The 24,240-nt window shown below is 44.9% G+C and overlaps 1 pseudogene; it reads left to right on the forward strand.

The window, feature by feature from the left end:
- Positions 1–19,610, forward strand: part of LOC147733467 (uncharacterized) — a 71,405-nt pseudogene extending 51,795 nt beyond the window's left edge.
- The last annotated feature ends 4,630 nt before the right edge of the window (positions 19,611–24,240 follow it).

Here is a 24,240-nt window from a genome sequence, read left to right on the forward strand (position 1 = left end):
TGGCAAAAATCTGGTGGGCCACATTCAGCCATTTTTAGCTCTTTATCAACAGCAATCTGCGTGCTGGGATTTCTGAGCCCATGCTGATAATGGTAACACCAAAACTACGTATCCCTGAATGCTAAGGGGCAGATTTACAAGCCCCATGCGCCGCAGGTGCATCACGTTGCGTGATGCACCGGTGGCGCAGCCTGCTAAGGGATATTTACAAGCACAGGTAAAGTCACCCTGCGTGACTTAACCTGTGCTTGTAAATATCGCCCCTGTTCACGCAACCCTTTGCGTGTTAGGGGCAGGACATGGGTGTTGCTGTGGGTGTTCCCACGCAACACCCATGTCCACTGATGCATTTCCAGATTTACGAGAAATCGTAAACCTGGAAATGCGTCAGTTTGCTGCGCCACCATAGGGGTGGCGTAGCCAAAGGAAACGAGGAGAAATGTTTTTATTTCTCACCTTTTTTCCTCTGTCAACGCGTGCGGCATTCTACAGTACGCATTGAAAGAGGAAAATGCCTGCAGTGATTGCTTTTTTGCAGGAATGGGCACCTTCCTTCACAAAAGCAATCTCCCCACGGCGCAGGCATCCTTGCACATGGTGCAAGAGTGCCCGTGCCGGCGCATGGCAGCAGTTTGTGCGCCAGTGCAGGGGAGAGCACAGGAATGCGACATATCATTGTTGATATGTTGCATTCCTGTGCTCTGAAATCGCCGCAGCGTGGCGCAGCCAAAGGGCTTGCGGTGCCAAGCTGCAACACTTTCTTGTAGATCTGCCCCATAGTGCTTTGGCAAAAAAAAATCTGAAGGTGTCATGTGTTATGGAGTCACTAGATACAGAGGGAGGATCTGTGGCTATATTGATAACGGGGACGTTTTTATCTCTAGTTTTATTTTAATGTTTAGCCTTTATGAAAAACGTACGGTAGGTGTTCGTAAGATAGTGTTCTTTTTTATTGATTACCGTTTGTAGTATTTAGAGGGTCTTAGAACATTCTGGCGATGCACATGTACCTTTTGTAACCGTCGCCTTCATCACGTGGGAAAGCGGAACATAGGGCTCTATTTACGAGAAACTAACGCAGCGCGAAGGTGCAAGTCATTTTGCTGCGCTAGTTTAGAAGCACATCGATGTGACATATTTTCAACAATATGTCGCATCCCTGTGCTTTCCCATGCGTGGCCGCGCACAAACTGCTGACATGCACTGGTGCAGGCACCCTTGCACCATGGTGCAAGGATGCCTGTGCCATGGGAAGATTGTTATTGCAGAGGAAGAGGAAGGATCACCTTCCTGCACAAAACAATCAGTTGAGGTGATTTCCTCTTCCAATGCTTACTGTAGAATGCTATATTTAACAACAAGGGGTGGTGATGGACAGAGTTTCTGAATTAAGCAGAATACTCTCACCCAGTCAAGAGATCAGGGCTAGATCCAACACCGTTTTTTAGCTCACTGCACCATCCCAGCTCAGAACCTGGCTATATGCAAATTAGTCTGTTCCTGTCCCAGTGCATGATGGGAACAGGGCAAACCAAACTACCAAGCCAATTCTTACACTGGGAAGGAAACAAGCTTCCGGGGACCGGTTTCTGGCATTTCAGCCGTCGTCGGCCCGGCTTGCTTGAATCCTGATGGTGCAATGAGCAAGGGACTCACATCTGAGTATACCCTTCCACGCTTAGGGTGGACAAAATATTTAACAACAAGGGGTGGTGATGGACAGAGTTTCTGAATTAAGCAGAATACTCTCACCTAGTCAAGAGATCAGGGCTAGATCCAACACCGTTTTTTAGCTCACTGCACCATCCCAGCTCAGAACCTGGCTATATGCAAATTAGTCTGTTCCTGTCCCAGTGCATGATGGGAACAGGGCAAACCAAACTACCAAGCCAATTCTTACACTGGGAAGGAAACAAGCTTCCGGGGACCGGTTTCTGGCATTTCAGCCGTCGTCGGCCCGGCTTGCTTGAATCCTGATGGTGCAATGAGCAAGGGACTCACATCTGAGTATACCCTTCCACGCTTAGGGTGTAGAATGCAGCACGCATTGAAAGAGGAAAAAACAAGGAGAACTTAAAACATTTCTTCTCATTGCGCCTTGTTACGCCACCTCTGGGGTGGCCTACATTCTGATGCATTTCCAGGTTTACGATTGCTCGTAAATCTGGAAATGCATCAGTGGATATGGGTGTTGCGCGGGAACACCCACAGCAACATCCATGTCATGCTCCTAGCACGCAGGGTGTTGCAAGAAAAGGGTTGATATTTACAAGCACACGTAAAGCTACACCGAGTGGCTTTACGTGGCTTGTAAATATCACGCAGCAAGTTGCGCCATCAGTGCATCACGCAACGTGATGCACCAGTGGCTCAAGAGGCTTGTAAATAAGCCCTATAGCCTTACCAGGTTATATGAGAAACAGCCCAGCAACAAGTAGGGCGAACATCATTGCTAGATGTGGATTTTTGCAGTAACATTTTTAGGGACGTGACTGCCAGTATATTGTAACCTTGATATTTTTGTACTTGTTTTGTGCAGTACGTGACCTGCTAAGTCACATGTGGGGCTATTAAAAGAAACCGAGGTAGTTAGGAAAATCAAGCAGCTCACATTGAAGTAGATGGGACTTGACTCGAGTGAATGGCACTCGTTTAGATAGATCAGGGGCGTAGATGTTAATGGTGCAGCAGGTGCAGTGGCTCTGGAGCGCACTGAACTCTAACTATATCAATATTATAAAACCCAAATATGACTCGGGGTGGGCTTCTTTTCATACTTTCACGAATGCTCATGGAACTCGTGGTATGACGTAGATTTACTTCTCTGATCTCAGTCACGCGGTGCAGTAGTGAGGGAAATGCGCATTACACTAGGGCAGAGATTTCAAGTTGTTCTGTGTCACACACAGCTGCCCAAAGGCACCATGCAATATGTGACCACTCAAAACTACCGCTTTTTACCCTTGAACACACCATATTTTGGGACTTGAAGGTTCACACTTGTAACAGGAATAGGGAAACTACAAGTTCCAGAGTGCAAAGTGTTGTGAGCTAAAGAGAGAGTATTGTCCAAAAGAATGTCATAAGGCAATTGTCAGCTGCGATAAGGTGTGGTCAGTTGGCACATATTCTAGGCCTGCTTTTTATCTGTTGTGCTTTCAGCTTTCAAAGAACATATTTTGACATGTCCCTTGCACTCTTGGACTTACAGCTATTGTGGCACATTAGATAGATAAATAGGTACTAGTGAATCCCTACAAGTAGTACCAAGTCAATACAATAACACCACATTCACTTAGTTGTTTAATGATTCAATGAATATGAATCATCTGATTACAATTCGATAGGTCTCCTTTAAAGGTCATGTTTAAATTATTTACCATCCTTGGGCTTTGTACAGTGTCTATTTACACTGCTGTGTATATATGTTCCCTTTTTATTAGCACTGAGTCTTTCACTATACATATTTCACTGAACCATGATCAGATAAATGACAAAATCTGAAAAAAAGAAAACGTAATTGATTTCTAATCCAATATTGCATGATATAGAACAGACATGGGAAATACATACATCTGAGTGACCTGATTACTTTTGAGTAACACAGTAAGTAATGATCCAAATGAGTCCCACCAGACACCTCTTTTGTTGTATATGATTGAATGAATGAATGATACTTCTAAAGTGTACATTTCTCACAAGAAAGAGTTGACTTGGTACTAAACTATGGCTCTGAAGGAAAGTGACCATGATCTGCAGCCCATACAGAATTCAGTGGTCAGACTCATCTTAGACCTCCCCAAGTAGACCTACATCACCCCCACCCCCGCTCCCCATCAAGAAGCTCCAAAGGCTCCCCATTCAGAAGAGATGTCAGCTCAAGATGATGGCCCGCACCTTCAAAGCACTACACAACCAAGGACTAGCATACATCAAGCACCACCTGAACTTCCACCAACCCTACAGATATCTGCGCTCCGTCTCTTTCTTCCTCGCTGAACCATCCACCGGAGCAAGTGGAGGATGTTCCTTCTCCTACCTTGCCGCAACGTCCTGGAATGAACCCCTACTTCACTTTCAGACCTCTTCCTCTCTGCTGGAGTTTAGGAAAGGACTCAAGACCTGGCTGTTCAACTGAACCCTCCTCTGCAGCAGTGTCCTCATGGGTGAATAGCTGCGCTTTACAAATCCAACTGATTGATTGAACATCTTAGATTATTAAAATATAACATGATTAAGCTAATGTTGACCTACATAGGATTTTAGTGGAAAGGGAGAGCAGGTTTATGCCTTAGAAAGTCTTTTCTTTTTACATACCCATAATCTCTGTGTGGTAAAGAAGTATGCAAGTTTAGTGGGGGTAGCCCTCTTCAGAGTAACACACCATGCAGTGGGTTCTGTTGCAATGCACCCAACCTTCAGCGGTTTCATCCCACCGCTAAAAGCAGCTTTCTTTCGGACAGACAACACTGCCCTATTTTGAAGTAAAGATTTGTCCGGAGCCTTGTTGCTATCATTGTCTTACAGATTGTTAAGAGAGCAGACAGTCTAGCTACTGTGATGAGGTAGTTAGACCCAGTCTTGGCCAAGAGGGTACCAGTCTGATAGTCTTCATTTGCTTTTCCTATATCAGTAATCAGTAATCTGGCTCTGACATTGATCTCGGGCAGTGACACAGTGCATACAACATTCTGAGGCCTGGACTCTCTGACCCTCCAGCATGTACTGTCTTATTACTGTCTTACTACTGGTGGGCGCATACTCTGTAAGACGATTCTTGGCTGGACCAGTGTCTCTCCTCATGTGAAGACTTAAGCCTTGTTACAGAAAACTTGGGTTTTCCCCAGTGCTTAATTTGCAAACTAATGAGTGCCGGTGCCTGAAGCTCTTCTCAGAAGCCTGTAGCTGGTGAAATTAAATAGCCATGTACGTAAAACTAAGACTGTGTGGCCTTCAAAACCCAGGATGCCTCTTTAATCCACTACCAGACACTCCCTACCCATTTATCACCCTCTTCCGGTCCCTACTTTACCCCTTAAAATCAGTTTTCAATTTTTCTCTCCCTTCTTTCTCTTTTGTGATTTTGTTTGTTTTTGTTGTTGTTTTCCCCCCCCCCTCTTTTACCCTTGTTTAATATGTGATGCAGGAGTGTAGCTTTGAAAGGGGGTGTTAGGGGTGCTGCACCCCCCTAATAAATGTATTTTTCAGTACATAGTTCAGTACAATGGCTATGTCGGGTACTGTAAGGTATATGTCAGATTCCACCAGGGACATTCACATACACACACAAAATACACTTTCTTGCTCTCTCTGTTTTGAAGGTCTTCTAGAATATTGGTTATTTTACAAAATATTGTGTTTTCTCCCACTTAATACCACTAACAATCTACACTTCTATCCTTTTCCGCTGCCCCTTAAGGCCCCGCTCATGACCTGCTTGTTGTCTCATAGGACAGTTTTGTTGTGGGTGTCAATACACAGTGCATTTCTCCACCCATAACTTTTCTTTGCATTGTAATGCGTGCATAGAGGGCCCCTGATGTTCAAAAATCACTGGAATCTCTTGTTACGGGTGTTAATCATTAATTTACCAATCAGTGCATTCTGGAACTTGCAGTGTTCTTTTGCCTCAAATGAACCAACGGAAGTAATCCATCTGCTGACCATCATTTGTGTAGCAAGAATCCAGATCTTCAAAATATGTCTCTTGGTGGCACCATCCCCATCTCATCACGTTAAACCGGCAGTTCTAAACTCCTAGTTTATTTATTTTATTTATTTATTTTTAAAGAAAAAGACTACAAGTAAAAAAAAATCTCAATATAATAGGACTGGATGACCTTTTCTTGAATGCAATCAGAATGTGAAATTGTGGAGGCCACCAATGTTATTCGCCCCTTCCACTGATCGGCAAGGCTGGCTATGTTGATTCTAGTTAAGTGCAGTAGGAAGAACCTCTTGTGGAATGAACCTCAAGGCATTGTAGCTTTGTCAGGATCTCCAAAGTCTGCTTGAACAGTTAATTAATAAATAATAATTAATGAAACAACTGCCTTCAATTCCTACTTATCCCCACTCCACCCCAATACATTCTTCACTAGCTTAAAACTACATAACTTTTGCCCAACTCTGCTTGCAATTTTGTGCACTTCGCCTGCATTTATATGGCTTCTGTTCTTTTCCAATGGAAGTTAAATATACATGGTCTAGCCCTGGAAAACCCAGACGTTTGAGGAGTCAGGTGAGCTAGCTTGTGGGAGAAGCAGCAGAAAGGGGAGACTGCCACTGATCGCCAAATGCTGAGGTACAACTATCAATTTTCCTGTATGTCCTTGCATGACTGCCTGGATGGAGCTATCATCTAATGTGTGGATTAAGCAAAACTATTGTGTGCTTAGCTATCTGCTTCTACATGCAATCACACAGATTCAGGGGTGGGAAAGGGAGATGCACACTGTTGTTGGTGGAGAACAGGGAGTCATTTACAGAACTGCCAAATTATCCATTTATTTCACCTTGTGAGGAGGGGGTGGGTCCTCAGAGAGGACGGCCTCATGCTGACAGCTACCAAGAGGGCACTCTCCCCCATCAAACCCCTCCCCACCACCCCCAAAAAACCAAAGGGTCACAGCTGAGGATGTCACTGATGTCCTAGGGTATTCATACACCACTTAATAGACATCGAATGCTCAAAGACGCGCTGTTAAGCCACTTTTTAGGTCTCGCCTAGGCAGCACATGCATTCTGTGCGCTGTTTTTTTTTTTTAGACATGCTGTATCTAGGATATGGCCTTCAAAAAGTGCCCATCTTTTTCATTGGTTCCTCCTACTTTCCTTTAGAGATGCTGACATTTTCATTGGTGAATACCCTTAGTAGTCCATCCTTTTTGAATGTAGTATCCTCCCATGAGGACTGCCTTGAATATATGATGTTACTTAGAAGACCATTACTTCGCAAGTTTTTACTACAATGTTTTTACATCACAAATATCATTACTACGCAAGATTTAACTGTGCATGCTTTTAGTTCGCAAATACATTTCAAAGTACTAAATATGCATTTACTTTGCAGTATATCACTAAGTATACAACTTCTATGCATTTTTTACTCTTTTACCCTTACCCTCCTACACTACCACTACATTACAATACATTACCCTACACTACTCAAACACCACTACACTACCCTAAAACACTACCCTACACTACACAAACACAACAACACTCCCATAAACCTAAATCATTACTCTACAGTACATAAACACAACCCTACAACCTTAAAGATAACCCCCTGCACGACTACAACCCTAAACAGAAAATACACTACTCTACACTACATAAACACAACCCTAAAACCTAAAAGACAACCCCCTGCATGACCACTACCCCAAACCCAAGTACACTACTCTACACTACATAAACACAGCCCTAAAACCTAAAAGACAACCCCCTGCACGGCCAACTACCCTAAACTCAAATATACTACTCTACATAAACAACCCTAAAACCTATAAGAATACCCCCTGTACGACCCCAAAAACTACACTGCCCCACTTACCTCTCTCTCCACGTGGTCCCTTGCTTCACAGTGCTTCCTCTCTTCTCCTGCTTCAGGCGTCAGAGCTGCACGTCATTGTTTGGAAACGGAAGCGCTTCCTTTTCCAAACAACAATGTGAATAGTCAGAAAAGTAATTGACTTTGCTAAGTAATGGTAAATGCGAAGTAGAAGCATGCAAACTTAAAGCATGAGAAGTAAAAGATTCTGCTAAGTAAAAAATGCATAGTAATGGTAAGTCGTAGTAGCGGCCGCGAAGTAATGGTAGATTACCGTTTTCTTACTCTTCATATTAGTTATACTTTGAGAGTCTTCTTTTTTGTTTTGTTGGCCTATCTCTGCTCGGTAAGTTCTGTTTGCTTGTGCATGATACTTTGGTCTCTTTGTCATCCCTTAATCCCCCCATGCCTCCCCCTCACCCATCCCACAACAATGCTTGCAGGCCTCCACCACCCATCCAATGCCACTGCTCGTTTTTTGTTTGTTTCATTTACTCTTCATTTGCACTGCAGTGCCCTCATTTTGCCACGTGGAGGTTAGGAAAACATGGTAGCGGGTGCAATAACGTCGTTACATCATCAAAAGAATATATTTGAAAAAACAAATACACAAATACATTCTTTGATGATCCGTATATCCACTACCATGTCTTTTCTGGTACTGCTATATTGGTAAAAAAAAGGGTGCAGTACCTTATGTGGTCAAAAGAGGTCCTAAGAGACAGCTAATGGCAGCTTGCGGTACCGCACTCCTTCCCTGCCTTGTGCACATTAGAACAGTAAATGTTGCTGTATCCACAATAATGTGCTGCATAGGTAAATACATATAAGATCCCAAAGGTGGGACCGATTGTATTGCAAATGCTTGTTTGCAGTGGTTTCCAGTTCATTTTCTCTGCCACCGTGTGATTTTGCTTCTTCACTTGGTGTCCATGTAAAGGGTGCTGAAATCATGTGACACACAGTGGTGCCAAAGGAGTTGGCAGGTCTGCATTTAGAGTGTGGCAGAATATAATTCGGATGTGGGAAGAGAGGTGTTTACTTGAGACCCTCTGGGATCACTCCATGTAGGCAAAGTCGAAACTGAAATATCCTCTGTGACAAACGGTGGTAGATGGCACTTTCCAAATAAAAGAACAGGCCAATGCAGATGCTCTCAGCATCTGTTAAGAGGATGGTTAGGCCATCATCTCAGTTTATCCTTATATAGAATGCATTTTCTCACCCTGAGTCCTTATCCATATCTTAGTAGCCGTATGTGTGATACCATGAGGCAACTATCACCCCAAAAAGGTCCTACCCACTCAATTGCTTCATTAGGTCTCATCCTATTAATCGCGCAAGCAATAATAGGACAAGAGTATTGAGGGCAAACTCAGCTCTGAAACCACCAGGCGGATTACGTGGAGTGCATGTACTCGTGGACGCTCTTACCATTTGCTCCCCGAGCCGCCTGCCTCCGAGAGCTTCACTTTTAAGGGATCCGCTCCCCCGCCCCCTGCTTCCCACTTTTCACGGCCGCCAGGCCGTGTCTCGCATTTCTCCTCCCCTCCTCCCCACAGCAATGCCAAGAGCTTGTTCTTTTCGTCATCTCCTGGTAGCTCGCCAGTTTTTTGTATTTTTTTTAAGGCACAGGGAGAGCCTACGCGGAGGCTCAAACCCAGATTCCCATTACCAAAGCCGGCAGCTCTAGCTCTTATTAGCATCCTATCGAAATAAGTATCAGCATTATTTTGTCCCTTTATCTTCATTTTCCGTTCCGAGACACCCTTCCAGCACACCCACCCTTAACCTTTTTCGTTCCCTATTGAGATAATGCACAGTACCACGGTTCTGCGCTATTTTCATTGCAGCCATGCAGTGTTTTGAAAAGTGAGCTTTAATTAACAATGGAACTCATCCTCTTGGGGCAACAGCGTGTATGTGTTTATTTATTAAAGATCATGTGCGATTACTGGAAGATTAAAACCGGCACCAGAAAGAAGAGAATGGAAACAGCAGACGTGATGGAGAAAAGGGCTTTAGGATGACAAGGGTGCTAGCGCCACCCAGAGTCGTATACAGCACAAGGCACATTTTGAAAAGACAAGCTCTACTCGTTGGTAAATCTGGACAACTTGATCTTTGATGTAGCCAGCTTCAGACTGGCCTGTGAAAAGGCTGCGGCTGCTGCTTCATATCTTTTCTCCAGCAGTAGTGAGGGCAGGAAATTTCTATACACCCAGGGCACTATAGGAGCAAGGTGATGTACCAGTAACCGTGGATCGTTCTTGGCATCTCACATTATTAGGTAGAGACAGGCACTCAAAAATCACCATTTACCGAGCGTGGATGACTCCAACAGTTTACATGATATCTCAACCAAACTTATTATTTAAATTAGTCTAGTTTTTCCCTTCTTTTTCTGCCCTTATGCCCTCTGTTAGACTCGTTTTATGTGCCTTTCTGCCCTCTGTTAGACTCGTTTTTTGTGCCTTTCTGCCCCCTGTTAGACTCGTTTTTGTGCCCTTCTGCCCTCTGTTAGACTCGTTTTTCCCTTGTTTTTCTGCCCTCTGTTAGACTCGTTTTTTGTGCCTTTCTGCCCTCTGCATCACCACATCATCACTCAGCGCTACCCCAGCATCACTCAGCACCACCACATTATCACTCAGCACCACCACATTATCACTCAGCACCACCCCAGCATCACTCAGCACCACCCCAGCACCACTCAGCACGACCACAGCACCACTCAGCACCACCCCAGCATCACTCAGCACCACCCCAGCATCACTCGGCACCACCACAGCACATCTCAGCGCTACCCCAGCATCACTCAGCACCACCACAGCACCACTCCGCACCACCAGAGCACTACTCAGCACCACCACAGCATCACTCAGCACCACCACAGCATCACTCGACCCTTGACCCTGTCACCAGGTAGGTCGCCCCCCTAGCAACCGCGTGGTCCTCCCCGTGCTGTGTGCTGTTGCTGCGCTCTGACCGCTTGGTCCTTTGTTTTTCCTGGTAAACTTGTGCCTGTGTTAGTTGTTTTCCCCCTCGTTCCCCGTTGCCTTCTGTAACCCGTGATTGTGATTGGTTTCTCCCCCTCGTTCCCTTTTGCCTTCTGTAACCCGTGATTGTGATTGTTTTCTCCCCCTCGTTCCCCTTTGCCTTCTGTAACCCGTAATTGTGATTGTTTTCTCCCCCTCATTCCCCTTTGCCTTCTGTAACCCGTGATTGTGATTGTTTTCTCCCCCTCGTTCCCCTTTGCCTTCTGTATTCCGTGATTATGATTGTTTTCTCCCCCTCGTTGGCATTTGCCTTCTGTAACCCGTGATTGTGATTGTTTTCTCCCCCTCGTTCCCCTTTGCCTTCTGTAACCCGTGATTATTTTCCCCTTGCTCCCCCTTGGCCTACTGTACCCCCCGCTTCCCGCCTTGCCCTCTGCTACCCGCCACTGCTCCCTGCGGCCCCGCCCGCCGTTCCCATACGCCACCCCGCTCCCGTCTCCCAGCTGCTCCTCCCTCCCTCAGCCCCTCATATGGAGGCCGAATGGCGAACGCGCAGCGGGCACGCCGATTGTGCGTTGAAGGCGCGCCAAAGGCAAGCCCGTCTGTGCCCATCCGCGCCCAGACCGCGCCCAGCGCCAGGACCCCTGGTCCTCGGTGATGCCAGCGCACCCGACGGACCTACAACGCCACCACCCTCCACGCACTCAACGCAGGCCGGAACCCCGCCTGCTATCGAGCCACCCCGAAACGCACCCACGGACCCTTCACCTGCCAAGCCTGCCAATTCACCTGCACCGCACCCGCCAAGCCGAGCACCAGCAGTAACCATCTCAAGTGCATCCTGCTCAACACCCGCTCCGTCCACAAACACGCTGTCGAACTCTGGAACCTCCTCAACACAACCTCACCAGACGTCGCCTTCCTCACAGAAACCTGGATGAACGCCTCCTCAGCCCCCGACATCGCCATAGCCATACCGGATGGCTACAAGATCACCCGGAGGGACCGCGTCAACCAAACCGGAGGAGGCATTGCCATAGTCCACAGAAACACCATCCGCGTCACGACCAACTCCGACGACACCCTCACTGCAGCCGAACACCTTCACTTCCAGATCCACTCAGACCCCAAGACCACCCTCAGAGGCACCCTCATCTACAGACCGCCGGGACCACGCACACAATTCAGCGAAGCCATAGCAGACTTCGTCAGTCCACACGCCCTCACCTCCACAGACTACATCCTCCTGGGCGACCTCAACTTCAACCTGGAGAACAACAATGACTGCAACACCACCGCCCTGCTGGACAACCTCGCCAACCTCAGACTCAAGCAACTGGTGAACACCCCCACCCACTACGCCAGACACACGCTTGACTCCGTCTTCTCCTCCAGCAAGCACATCTCCTTCAGCCACTCCATTGGACTACACTGGACAGATCACAGCTGCGTCCACTTCAACTTCAGGAGAACTACGACTCACCACCACCCGCAAGAGGTTCCCCGCAGAAGATGGAGCAAGATCACCACCGACCAGCTCACCACCTCCCTCAGCCAGAACCTGCCCACCAACACGACGGACCCCGACGAAGCAGCCCGCAACCTCACACAGTGGCTCACCGACTGCTCCGATGAACTCGCACCACTGAAGAATACTCCCAGCAGACCAGGCAGCAGAAAGCCTTGTGGTTTATCGACAACCTCAAAAAGTCCAAGAAAACCTGCCACACCCTCGAGAAAGCCTGGCGCCACGACCAGACAAAAGACAACATGACAGGCCTCAAGAACGCTTCTCCCGCAAACACCACCAGCTGATCCGCACCACTAAGAAGACAACATTCAGAGAACGACTGAACAACAACACCCACAACAGCAAGGAACTCTTCAGCATCGTCAAAGAGCTCTCCAACACCTGCGCCTGCAACAACGACAACACACCCTCGCACGACCTCTGCGACTCACTCGCCTCGTTCTTTCACAACAAGATCTCCGACATACACAACAGCTTCGGCACTCTGACCACGCACCCAACCACCGAACCAGCGCCCCCCACCACCACCCTCTGCACCTGGACCCCTGTCAGCACCGATGACACCACCCGCATGATGAACACCATCCACTCCGGCTCCCCTACCGACCCCTGCCCACACCACATCTTCAACAAAGCCGACTCCATCATCCTGGACTCCTCCCTCACAATGACCAAGCAAGTCAACGCCGTCTCATCATCCTGTTTCAACACCCTGCGCATGCTCTGAAAGATCTTCCGATGGATCCCCGCCGAATCCAGGAAGACGGTCACCCAGGCCCTCGTCACCAGCCGCCTGGACTACGGGAACACCCTCTATGCTGGAACCACAGCCAAACTCCAGAAAAGACTCCAGCACATCCAGAACACCTCAGCACGACTCATCCTGGACATCCCTCGCCGCTGCCACATCACTGCCCACCTGAAAGACCTTCACTGGCTCCCCGTCAACAAGAGGATCACGTTCAGACTCCTCACCCACGCACACAAGACTCTCCACGACATGGGCCCGAAGTACCTCAACAGCCGCCTCACATTCTACACACCCACCCGCCAGCTCCGATCGGCCAGCTTCGCCCTCGCTTCCGTCCCACGTTTTCGGAAATCCACCGTCGGAGGAAGATCCTTCTCCTACTTGGCAGCGAAAACATGGAACTCCCTCCCCACTCACCTATGGCTTACCCGGGACCATCTCTCCTTCAGGAAACAATTCAAGACCTGGCTGTTCGAGCACTAGCGACCCCCCACCCCTCAGCGCCTTGAGACCCTTACGGGTGAGTAGCGCGCTCTATAAATTTTACTGATTTGATTTGATTTGACTCAGCGCAACCCCAGGTTATAGGTGTCAAATTTGCGAAAGTTATAACAATTGGCATTGTAAATGACAAAGCTATTAATTTAGCTATTTTCAAAACCAACACATAAATAAAAAAAATGTCATTTACAAGACCAATAGCTCAAACTTTCCTAATGCAAGACCTATTGCATTGCAAATGCTTGTTTTGTTGTTGTGGCTCTTCAACGCGCCGAAAAAGCGCTTTGACGCCTCGTCAGGGGTAGTAAGTGCTATATAAATGAAATTACAATACAACACAATTACAGAGAATAGAAAAAACGATTGACCTTTATGCCAAACATCCTTCAATAGATAGTTAAGGCACTCATCTGGATTGCATGTGCAATCACATTAGTCAAAAAACATTCTCTACACTAAAAATTCTCACTCACCTAAGTAAATCCTTCTTTAGTCACAGAACACAAAGCATCACCTTCAACACCAAGAGCTATTAGAATCGATCTTCTACCACCATGCTGTCCCTAGTGATACTCATCCCTGTTCTTGTTGTCATAACGGGATACAAAAATTAAAGTTCCCTCAGGGGTACAAGCAGGGCCGCCTTTAGCCCTGCTGTTGCCTGGTGCAAAATATTTTTTGGCGTCCCCCTCTCATGACCTCCTTCTCAGATTCCCTCACTCCCACCGGGCAAAAGTTCCCCTCACCTCCCACTAGCCCCTCTCTCACATACAGTTCATTTGTTTTAAAGCACTGGCAAAAGAAGACTTTACTAATCCACTCAGTGAGCTGCATAAAATAGAGATCTGTTGTTTGCAGCAGGTCCATTAACCCTCTGCACTACTTACGGCGAGTTATCTTGACATTTTCGTTGCTGCCTGAAAGCTGGACGCACAAGGACCTCCTCAGCAGGTCTTTTAAATCATATGCTATTGATAAACACAGCGCCCCCCTTAGGTCAGTGACGATGCACTGGTCGCACCAACCTTAAGCCAGCCCTGGGTACAAGCGCAGGCAGCACAAAGGGGTTCCTGTGGAGCGCCTCTGCCTGTTTGCTGCTGACTGCACCTTTTACACTGCTTTGTCGATTCTTACAAACTCCATACTGCTTACAAGGCCTTTATGGTTGGACCCTTATTCCAACACCTTGCATTGTAGTGTCTGGGCCTAGAGACCAGGGCCCTTTAAACCATACCCCTTATCCTTGGCTCAATGTCTGCTGAACACTCTCAAATGTATTGCTGGCAGGTTTTCAATGCAGGTGAACACAGACTGTCTCAACAGGACAGTACAAGGTGGCCCTGTCCCTTTTGTCATGCAGGCAGCTGCCAAAAAGGAGGGGTGGGCAGGCATCAGCTTACGTCGCCCCGCCGGACACTAGAGGAGATTATTGTGGGAGGCTGCATCGTCCTTCTTTGTTCTGCCGGTATATTTTGAATGCTGCTTTTTGCAGCAAAAAGCTCATGAATTACACTTTGACCACGACCTCCTTGTTCAAGTGCATTAGCAGCGGCCCAGAGCTGATGTCCCAAGAATTGGTGTTAGGGAGTAAAAAGAAGCCAATTCGGTCTGTTTTCACCAGCTGGGCTTGGAACAAAATCACCCAAATGTGACACTCTCACAGATAATGGGACAGTTGGTCATTCTAGGTTGATGAGGGCTGCAAAAAGAGGTCTTTTAATCAACATGGAACCACAGAAATGCAGATACATGGGCAAAGTATAGGGGTGGAAACGGCTAGGAAATCACCAGCAAGGAATAGCCGAGGAAGAATATGCAGTGACGCGGGTGATTTGTGGCTGAACCTTGTCTCTAAGGATGGTGAAAAATAAAAACCAAAAACTTCAACTTAATTATCCTGAAAAAGGTAATGAAAACATGCCTAGTTTGCATTTTTGGGGTTCAATATTTGCCTGTACATAGATAGTAATTTTGAACTACTTGTCAAACATCATTTAGGAATCCCTTGAAAGCCATATAGGTATTTTTTCATGTATTCTCTCTGTATTGTCAAACGTGTCAATTGTGAGAATAATGTATTGACATCAATCAAATTAGACCAGATTGAAATTGAAATGATGCTGGTATAATTGAGTTAGGAAACATCTTTTTGTTGTTTAATAAAAATATATATTCAGTTGATACCTGCAAGGGTTTTCAGTATCCATTTTGTTTCTGCTTCCAATAGCATAGAGCATGGGGTGCAAGGTGAGTCCATTTCAAGCACTGGCTTATCTGAGTGTGTGTGGCAAATTCTTTCTTGCACACTGTGCACATCCTAGCAATAAGTAGTCCCTGTGTGTGCCAGGACTTCTAGTGTAATATCTACTTTTACATAAATCACCTGTATGCAATGTTGTGTAGTTTCCACTAATCAGTAGGAACTGCGCATTTACGGGTGACACAAGCTTTAGGATGGTGCCAGATTTATTCCGTGCACCCCAGCAAGATAAGTTGTCCCATAGACCAGCTAATTCACAGTGCCACCTTAAGCTATCGTAACCTAGAAAGGAAGCGGACAGTTCTGGAACCACTGGTCATGACAATCTGTTCCCTCCAGGACCGTGGTGATAGATCTAGAACCTTTTGCTCACACACTCATGCTCTATTTTGCACCAGAGAAATATACAAAGAACACACAGAGGGACATTTCCAATGTTTATTGAACCAATGTGATTCTTGTATAGAATATATGTGCTGCAATGATCAATAGACAGAAGCAGAAGAAAGTTATAAGTATCAAGACAGTGAACAATACAAAAAATTTCACCATCATGCTGAAACAACATACATATATATATATATACAAGCATATAAAACAGGGGTCTCCAAACCGGTCCTGGAGGGCCGGATCCATGCCAGATTTTTAGAATTACTACATGTATCTCAATGGGGATATCCAAAAAATCTGGCATGGATCCGGCCCTCCAGGACCGGTTTGGAGACCCCTGATATAAAATAATATAACAATCTGGAGTACTCCTACTATGCCGACCCTAACCTGTGTGTCTAGGTTGTATTTGTATGTGCTGCCAAGAATCTCTGTACTGAATGATCCAACCACATTTCCTGATGGGGGAAGAATGTAGGATCCCATCTTGGTCATGAGCTGGACAGCCCTCGTGGAGATATTAGTCAGCTGCTGGGCAAAGCATCAGCCTGTAGAGGCCTCTCAATGTCAGCAGAAGTATCTCCTCTGACTACACCATATGATGTTTATTTATAGAAAAGGGCATCCTTGCTTTGGGGTAAGATTCTGATCTGGCTGCCATTGTTTGTGTGCTACAGATAGCTGTCTCACCGTATAGGGATGAAAATAACAAATACATTTGCACAGCATACATGTAGGCCTTGCACTTATCCAAGGTAATAAGATAGTATTCTTGTGAAGTTGACTCGTGTAAGCAAGGTCAGTGTTACTAAGAAACTAACACAAAGTGTAATGAATTTGAATGTGTGTCAGAAGTTGAAGTGGAGGCAACTTTAGGAAAAGCCCCATGTTCAAGTAAAATTGCAACATTTCCTTCTAGGCCTAACTGGGACACATGGCACCAACTCCTAGTACATAAGTTGACTAACAAGCAATCTAAAGCTAAAAAGTCCCACTATTAAAAATGTAACAGCATACGTATAGAAAATTGCTACAAAATCATTCATTAAAATGTTGGTAAAAAGCACGTAAAACAGGCACTCATACTATTTGTAAACCCAAAGCCCTCAGACGGCCAAAATTAAAAAATATATAAGCTTTTTAAAGAGGTCAATTTAAAATCACTTTGGTATAATAAAATCAAGCTGAATGAAAAGTTCCCACCAAATGGAAGAGTGGAAGAGGAAAGATTTCTGTTCTCAGTATCCGCAGACAATGATCCCAGAGGCACACATCTGAGCAAGTTGATAGAGCAAGTATGTTCCCATCCAGAGTGAGAACATCCGGTTGGAGTTCTGTCAAGCCAGAGCCAAGATCCAATCCACCAGGCACAGAAGCAACCCAAGGAGGCTAGTAGAATGTGGCCAGGAGCATTAGAATCCACAATATACAGTTATACAAATGGGACTTTAGTGGGTCCATCAGTACGTGTATGTCCGAAGGTTCAACCAATTGCAACCACAAGCGCAAGTCCACTGCACATTCGTAAGTGCACAGAAGACAGAAGAACACATGCTGCATGCAGTGAAGTCATACAGGCTGAAATAATAGGAACCAATGCTCATACAGTTCCCGGAGCAATGCACCATGTGTTCATGGCACAACAGGACAAGAGGCAGTGCAAGCTCCATTTGTCCATGGGACATCCAATGCAGAACAAAAGTATTAAAAGCAATATCCTTGCAATTAGGGACAAGAACAGAGAAAGACCTCCAAGGATGTTTCTGAAGACAGAGTAGATAAAAGATGGAATGACTCCAAACAGCATTTGGAAGGTGCGAGCCAACCTGTTGCCTATATCTATGAAAAACCCCACTATTCCAGTTACACTAGACATGTTAAAAATATGATGTACATGCTCACCAAATGTTGCGGGAAGTTTGTGTGGAGTAGTATCTGTATCTCTGAAGAGGACCTTGCCACCCGAAGATCAAACATCTCCTTAGCAGAAGTTAAGGCCACATGTTTTTGAAATAATAAGACTTTCAGTTTGCTCAGAGCATCATAACACAAATTGGTAAGATTAATAAAAGGCCACAGGGTATCCTCCCTAATTTTATGGGCAGGTGGGAACAGGACTTGTGTACAACAAGTAACATTAAAAGACACAGTTACCACATAGGCAACCCCTGGTTTCATTCCAGGGCAACCTCCCCTGGTTTCATACCAGGGCAACCTTGACATCATGTAACTCCCATTCGAGAGTAATCTGAAAGTCGGACATATCATGGCCGCCAACGAGCCTTTCAAGTAGCAAGACAAGTTCACCACAGGGGCATTACATAGTCCATGCAACAAAACATCTTTGCAAACTAGGGACCCACTCAAAGTACTCTTGCAGTCAAAACCACTGAGAAAAACCTATGCATCCTTATTCCAAGACCGGAATTTGAAAGAAAGCTACCAATGTTCATGTATGAACCCTCCATCTAACGCTTCATATCTGCCCACTCGATGGTGCTGTAGACAGTACTTAAAGTGGAAAGTTGAGATTGGTAGTGCAGTGTACCCATTGATTATCCAATCCAAGGATGTTGTTTCAGCAATGGTAAAAGGTAATTTCTCCAGTCATTCAGTATTTAAGATAGTGTACTTTGCAACCATAACTATTGTGCCATAACTATCTATTGTTCTGAAAGGTAGTATGGTGAAAACAGATTTGTAATATTAATGTGTTACAACGGCATGTGGCCAGAACGTGGTGTCAGTAATGCCCAGCTTGGCAATAGAATAGATCTAAGCTGGTACTGTCCGTATTATAATTCAGACATGTCTTGTTGTATGAGGTCTATTGTTGAAGACACAATGGTACCCATGGAGTATATTCTGGATAAGAAGTTATTCATACCTTTGTCCACTACTGCAAGAGCCTGTTCTAAGTTGGCCCTGTCAACCTCGCATAATCTTTCAGCAGCCTCCTGTTGAGATTTTCAAAAACTCATTATAGATGGCATAAAGAAAGAATTTTTTGACATGGTTTTAGAGGAACCAATGAAAAGTCCATTAGTTCCAGGTCATCAGCTCAAAGGGACAACTGCAGTTGTACCTGAGACAGTGTTGAGATATTTTGCCAATCAACGCACAACTTTTCAACACTGTAAGTTGTCACCACCCGACTGCTCAGTCTGCACATATCCTATTAGCTGTAAATCCCATGTTGTTACCCAGGTATCAAGTCTGACATTTGTTTGTGTCTAATGGCAAGATTAACCCTCCTTTCCAATTAGGGTCAGATAAGGTATGTTTACTCTTAGGCAACATGGTAGCTATGATATCCTCTTTGTATGATGTAAATTGCTGCAAATTCTTGAGTCGTGCAAGAGTGGGAACCCATGGTGTGTTCAAATCTTTTATAATGGTGTGACCAAGATATGTCTGTTGTACAGTTGTATTCAGGAAAATCATTTGTTGTGGTATTAAGCATGTTCTAAATAAAGCCTCAGTCCCTGAACCTGCCGAAAAGTCAAAACCTAGTATAGAGAGCTGGGAAAGGAAAGAAGCAGAGTAAATCAGTTTTGTGTTTGTTAACATATTTTTCTTTGCAGGTGATGATGCAAACCTATGATAGAAATAATTCTGGTCAGTGATATCATACCCAGAATAATAATCAAACTTCTGTGCAAATGCCTGTGAACTACCCCATTGTGGTCCAAGGCAATGTTCCTATTGTGTGAAGTTACAAATTTCACGAGGAATATCAGCTTTGCATAGAAGATAATGTCCATAATGTTGGAATCACAGCATCTCATCATAGTTAGCTGTACCATTATATAACTCATTAGACGAAAACACAGTTGAATGCTCTGAATGCTTTTCATGAACTGTATCAATGTCCCAATCATCAGAAACAGTATTGAGGTGATGATATAATTTAAAGAAATTTTAAACAAATGTGGAATTTGTAAATGTTCAGTGGGACCAGACACATCAAATGATACTTTATCCCATACAATTCTATTCAGAACTGGAACAGCTGAAATGTTCACCAGGGAAAGGACTCTTCTTTCACTGTTTGATGATACATGTGGTCTCAGAATCAAGTTTACCATTTGTACTGCAGAGCGTTCTGGGGTTAAATGTCCATTCAGAAGAAGAAAAAACAATGTCACAAATCCAATCCAAAGGACCAGGAAAAGTAATGCAATTGTAATTCAAAGGTGTAACCATTGAGAAACCAAATATGCTCTTTTCAGGATTCCGAATTGAAATTTGTGTCTGTACTTGTTGAGTCTACAGTTGTTGTGTTTTTTGCAACAGGTACAAGACATATTGTGTTGTTGATTATTGCTTGTCTCTCGTTGGCAAGAGCATGCTTCATTCATGATTAAAGCTTCAATCTGAACTTCCTGTTTGGTAGTGAGAGGAGACTGGTATCCACCCAGGAGTCCACGTGGCTTATTGTTGAGAATTGGCAACATAATGTGGTTTGATCAGTATCAATAGAGGCAAGCCTTTTGTCTTGACGGCTGGCACGGGCGGGAGCGGCACAGGCACTCTGTAGGACGCCCAAACTCTTTCTTGTCCACAATCTTTTCTCTGACCAGATCCCCAACCTTCAGAATCCTGCCATGTCTTGCCGGAACTGCCTTCCCTTCTGCGGGAGAATGTTTGCATTGTCAGCATTCCGTCCATCGTTTGTTTTCTGTAACACTTTTTTCACCCTAAGTGGGATGGGTGTAGGATACTTGTTTCTGGTCCAGGAAGGACCTGGCCTGGCAGTTAGGCCTAGACTGTTCCCAGGGGGCACATGGTCAAGACTGATTTGCATATGGCTCTGTCCAAACTGGGGCGGCGTAGTAGGAAAAAGAACAATGGATTTAACCCAGATCTTTTGACTGGAGGAGAATGTTTGCATTGTCAGCATTCTGTCCATCATTTGTTTGCTGGTTCGCTTCTCTATTGGCAGCCACTCCTTACATGTGCAGAAGCCAGACTCTGATGTGCAGCTAGAATTAACCCCAATCTGCCATCACTGTTTTGTATTACTCTATAATACCACTCCTGGAATCTGAGCATGAGGTGTATTTTGTGCAACTAACTTGTAAGAGTACTTGAGTGGAAAGCCTTTCCGCAAGTGTGTGTCATTGCAAGTAGCAGTGACAGTCACCATGATGTCTCTGGTCTTTTCTCATACTAGAATGAGTAATTGCAGTTATCGTTGCAGTGCAAACTGTCGCTTTTGTGACTTCATCAGGCATTGAATTCCTTGCAACGTGAAAGCTAAAATGTTGATGGTTCAGTGAATGAATGATGTGAGTCCGTGGCAAGCATATTTTCAGTTTTGCCACCTGTTCCCAAAGCAGCTCGTGCTTTACTGTGCAGCCTTTTGAGTCTCTGAATCCTTTCTGCCTCCAAAAATTTACATATTCATTATATGACTGATCAAAATAATACGGATCACACACTATAAGTGTGGCGAATCCAGCAACTGTATTCTGTGATGCCAGTACTAGAACTTTTAATCCTGCCAGCTATGCAATCACCTAATGGCTGCATATACATATACTCTTGATGGAACTCTCCATCATGCATTCTCACTTTCACTATTGCGCGTGCAGCTGAGTATTGGTTCTTTTTTCCTATGGCAGGATGAGCAAAACCGTCAGTGTAAATGATGTAATCATAGCAATCTAGAGGCATTGTTTCACCAGACAGAGGATATTCTTGTTCTTACTGCAGGAAGGCTTGTGCTTGTAGTGTAGAAACAAATCTGTAATCTCATCTGTTGCGGTGAGTGGGTTAGCCTATTGCATCCATCGTGGATGTAGAGCTTTAGCGTTTGGAACGCTTTCTCTGGTGGCCACCTGTAGAGTTCAACAAGCCTGAGCATAGTTCCTGGAGTTTTGCTATGTGAAACTCTGCAAAGCTACAAAAAACTATGCAAAGTTCCGCAAATGGCGCAGTGCAGTGCAAACTGCAGTTTGTGCTGGTATTCCTGCTGCTCAGGTAGAAATTCTACCCAACCGGCAGTTTGCGCTTACTGTTTGCAATCTCGAAGTTACTGTTTGCTATCGCAAACTTATCGTTCGCGATCGCAAGCTGGGAAAAAACTCTGCCACACATCGCGAATCGGAGTTTTCTGCACCCCGCGAACTCCGCAGACTGCAAAGTGCAGAAAACTCCACAGACTCCGTGAACGGAGCGAAGTTCACTGCCCAGGCCTAGAGTTTATCCCAGGGTCATGACAATTATGTGTTTCCCTTGAGCCCGAGCTCGCTCTCTCACTACAGCTGTCTGTACCGCTGTCAGTATTTTTTTCAGTAGATGCAAAACACATTTCAGCATTTGTATATAAATGCAATTTATATGCAATTGGTACTGTGTCACTTTCATTGAGCGTGATATATGTGTACCCTGATGTACCCGCGTTTAGACGGATTACCAGGTTAGTTATGTTTACAGTTGTGTGTAGGTGTTTGTAAACTGTAAGCTATAATGTCAGCTTGTACGGAGCGTAGAATTTCTATACGTCCAGTGTGTGCTTGAAAAGTGTAGCTGCATCAAGTCGTAGAAGAGTTTGACCCATTCTGTGTAATTTGGAATGTATGTGCTGCCAAAATTTAGAAATTATAATATGGATTGTAATCTTTTTAAAGTCGGAGGTTGGAGCAACACACATTTTTCTAAAAAATGAGTCACTAGGCTTCTGCCTTCAGTTGACAACTCATATCCCAGAAAAAATACATTGAGGTTACCGATTTTTGATTTCTAGAAATACATTTTTAGCCCACGTGAGCAAACCCCAGGATTATGCAGTCCACTCTGGCCAAGTGCTCCATAAGGTCATCATCCATCAGACATATGTCGTTGACATAGGACAAAGGCCTCATCATCAAAATGTTCATGTAGTTCGGTAACTCTGGCTGAGAACAGCCCATTACTATTCTTAAACCCTCGGGGCAAACGGCAGAATTGTTCTGAGAACCTAGCGCACAGAATGTTGTCACATATTTACTTACAGGCACTATATTTCGGCAGAAAAATCTATTTGAGCTATCTAGTGTTGTTTTGTATGAATGTCAGAACCCGTCATTTGGACTCGCAAATATGTGGTTCAGTATCAGCCCAAGATGATGCCAGGATCCCTGCATATTCTTCATGGTCTGATAGGGTCCGAGTCTGGAGAGAAAAAATGGCTGCCACAGTGCCGTGGTGCTGTGAGGTTGACGCTCTAGTCGTTTAACCTCGTGCTGATGCGGAGAGTACGAACGGAGCGCGAGCTCTGGAAACTACGCACTTCACCTGAACAGTTAGCGAAGACGAACCTGTGTGCGTAGCTCTGGTGAATTCCTTGAATCCTTAGTTCTAAATATCCTTGTTGTAGTACTCCATTTACGGTTAGCGCGAGTGTCGAGGAAATGTTGTTACGGCGTATTAATTCAAACGCGTAGCAATTCTTTCCCCATTCCAAGTTCGAGATTCCAGTTGTGAAGAAAACCCCCGAAGCGTCGTCGAGTGGAGAAGTGAGCAGTTTATAGTTTCCTGAGGAGAGAAGCCCAAACGAGAAAGAGAGAGTCCGTCAGCGAACTGAAAGCTAAGTAACAATTACCAGTGTTTGGCCAAACTGAAGATTATCAACTGTAGTGAACTAGTACGTCAAATGAGAAAAGAACTATTTCTTAAGCATTTTTTGAGTGAACAAGAAAGAAACAATTACATGAACTTTGCATAACCTTGAAGCTGTCACCTGAAGGAATAAGATAAAAGACTTATCAATAAGGAAAAGACTTGGCTGAGAGGTATTCAAATAACTGCAATTTTACAGAATCCAATTACAGCGTCATCGACTAGTTAGCGAAGTAAGTATGCTCTAGAAGATAATAATCGTAGTTTAACAATAGAGTAGTACTAGCAGGCATCTAACCCATTCGTCCTTGTCTTCCTATGCAGTAACAACTGACTAGACGAGAAAAGCATAAATAACCCTTAAGAAGAGAAGCAAGGTCCAGAAATAGTAAAGTGAGTTAACAATAATAACCCCGTGAATATCAGAGTCAGGATAAGAGAGTAGGGAAACTAATGGTGTGCTCCTATTTCAGGTTTCTAACTCGCAGACACCCAGAAGGAAGTTGTCTGAAGAAACTTTCCAGACCAGTCTCTTCTCTGTTTATTATTTTATCCACACCCCCTTCCCGGAGGATGATGTAGGGAGGTTCTACTAGACCTGCCGGCATCGTCTCTTGGGATTTGGGTATTAGCATCTAGTTCCCGAGCCAG

Source organism: Lissotriton vulgaris, chromosome 2_1 (assembly GCF_964263255.1).
Source record: "Lissotriton vulgaris chromosome 2_1, aLisVul1.2, whole genome shotgun sequence".
NCBI lineage: Eukaryota > Metazoa > Chordata > Amphibia > Caudata > Salamandridae > Lissotriton > Lissotriton vulgaris.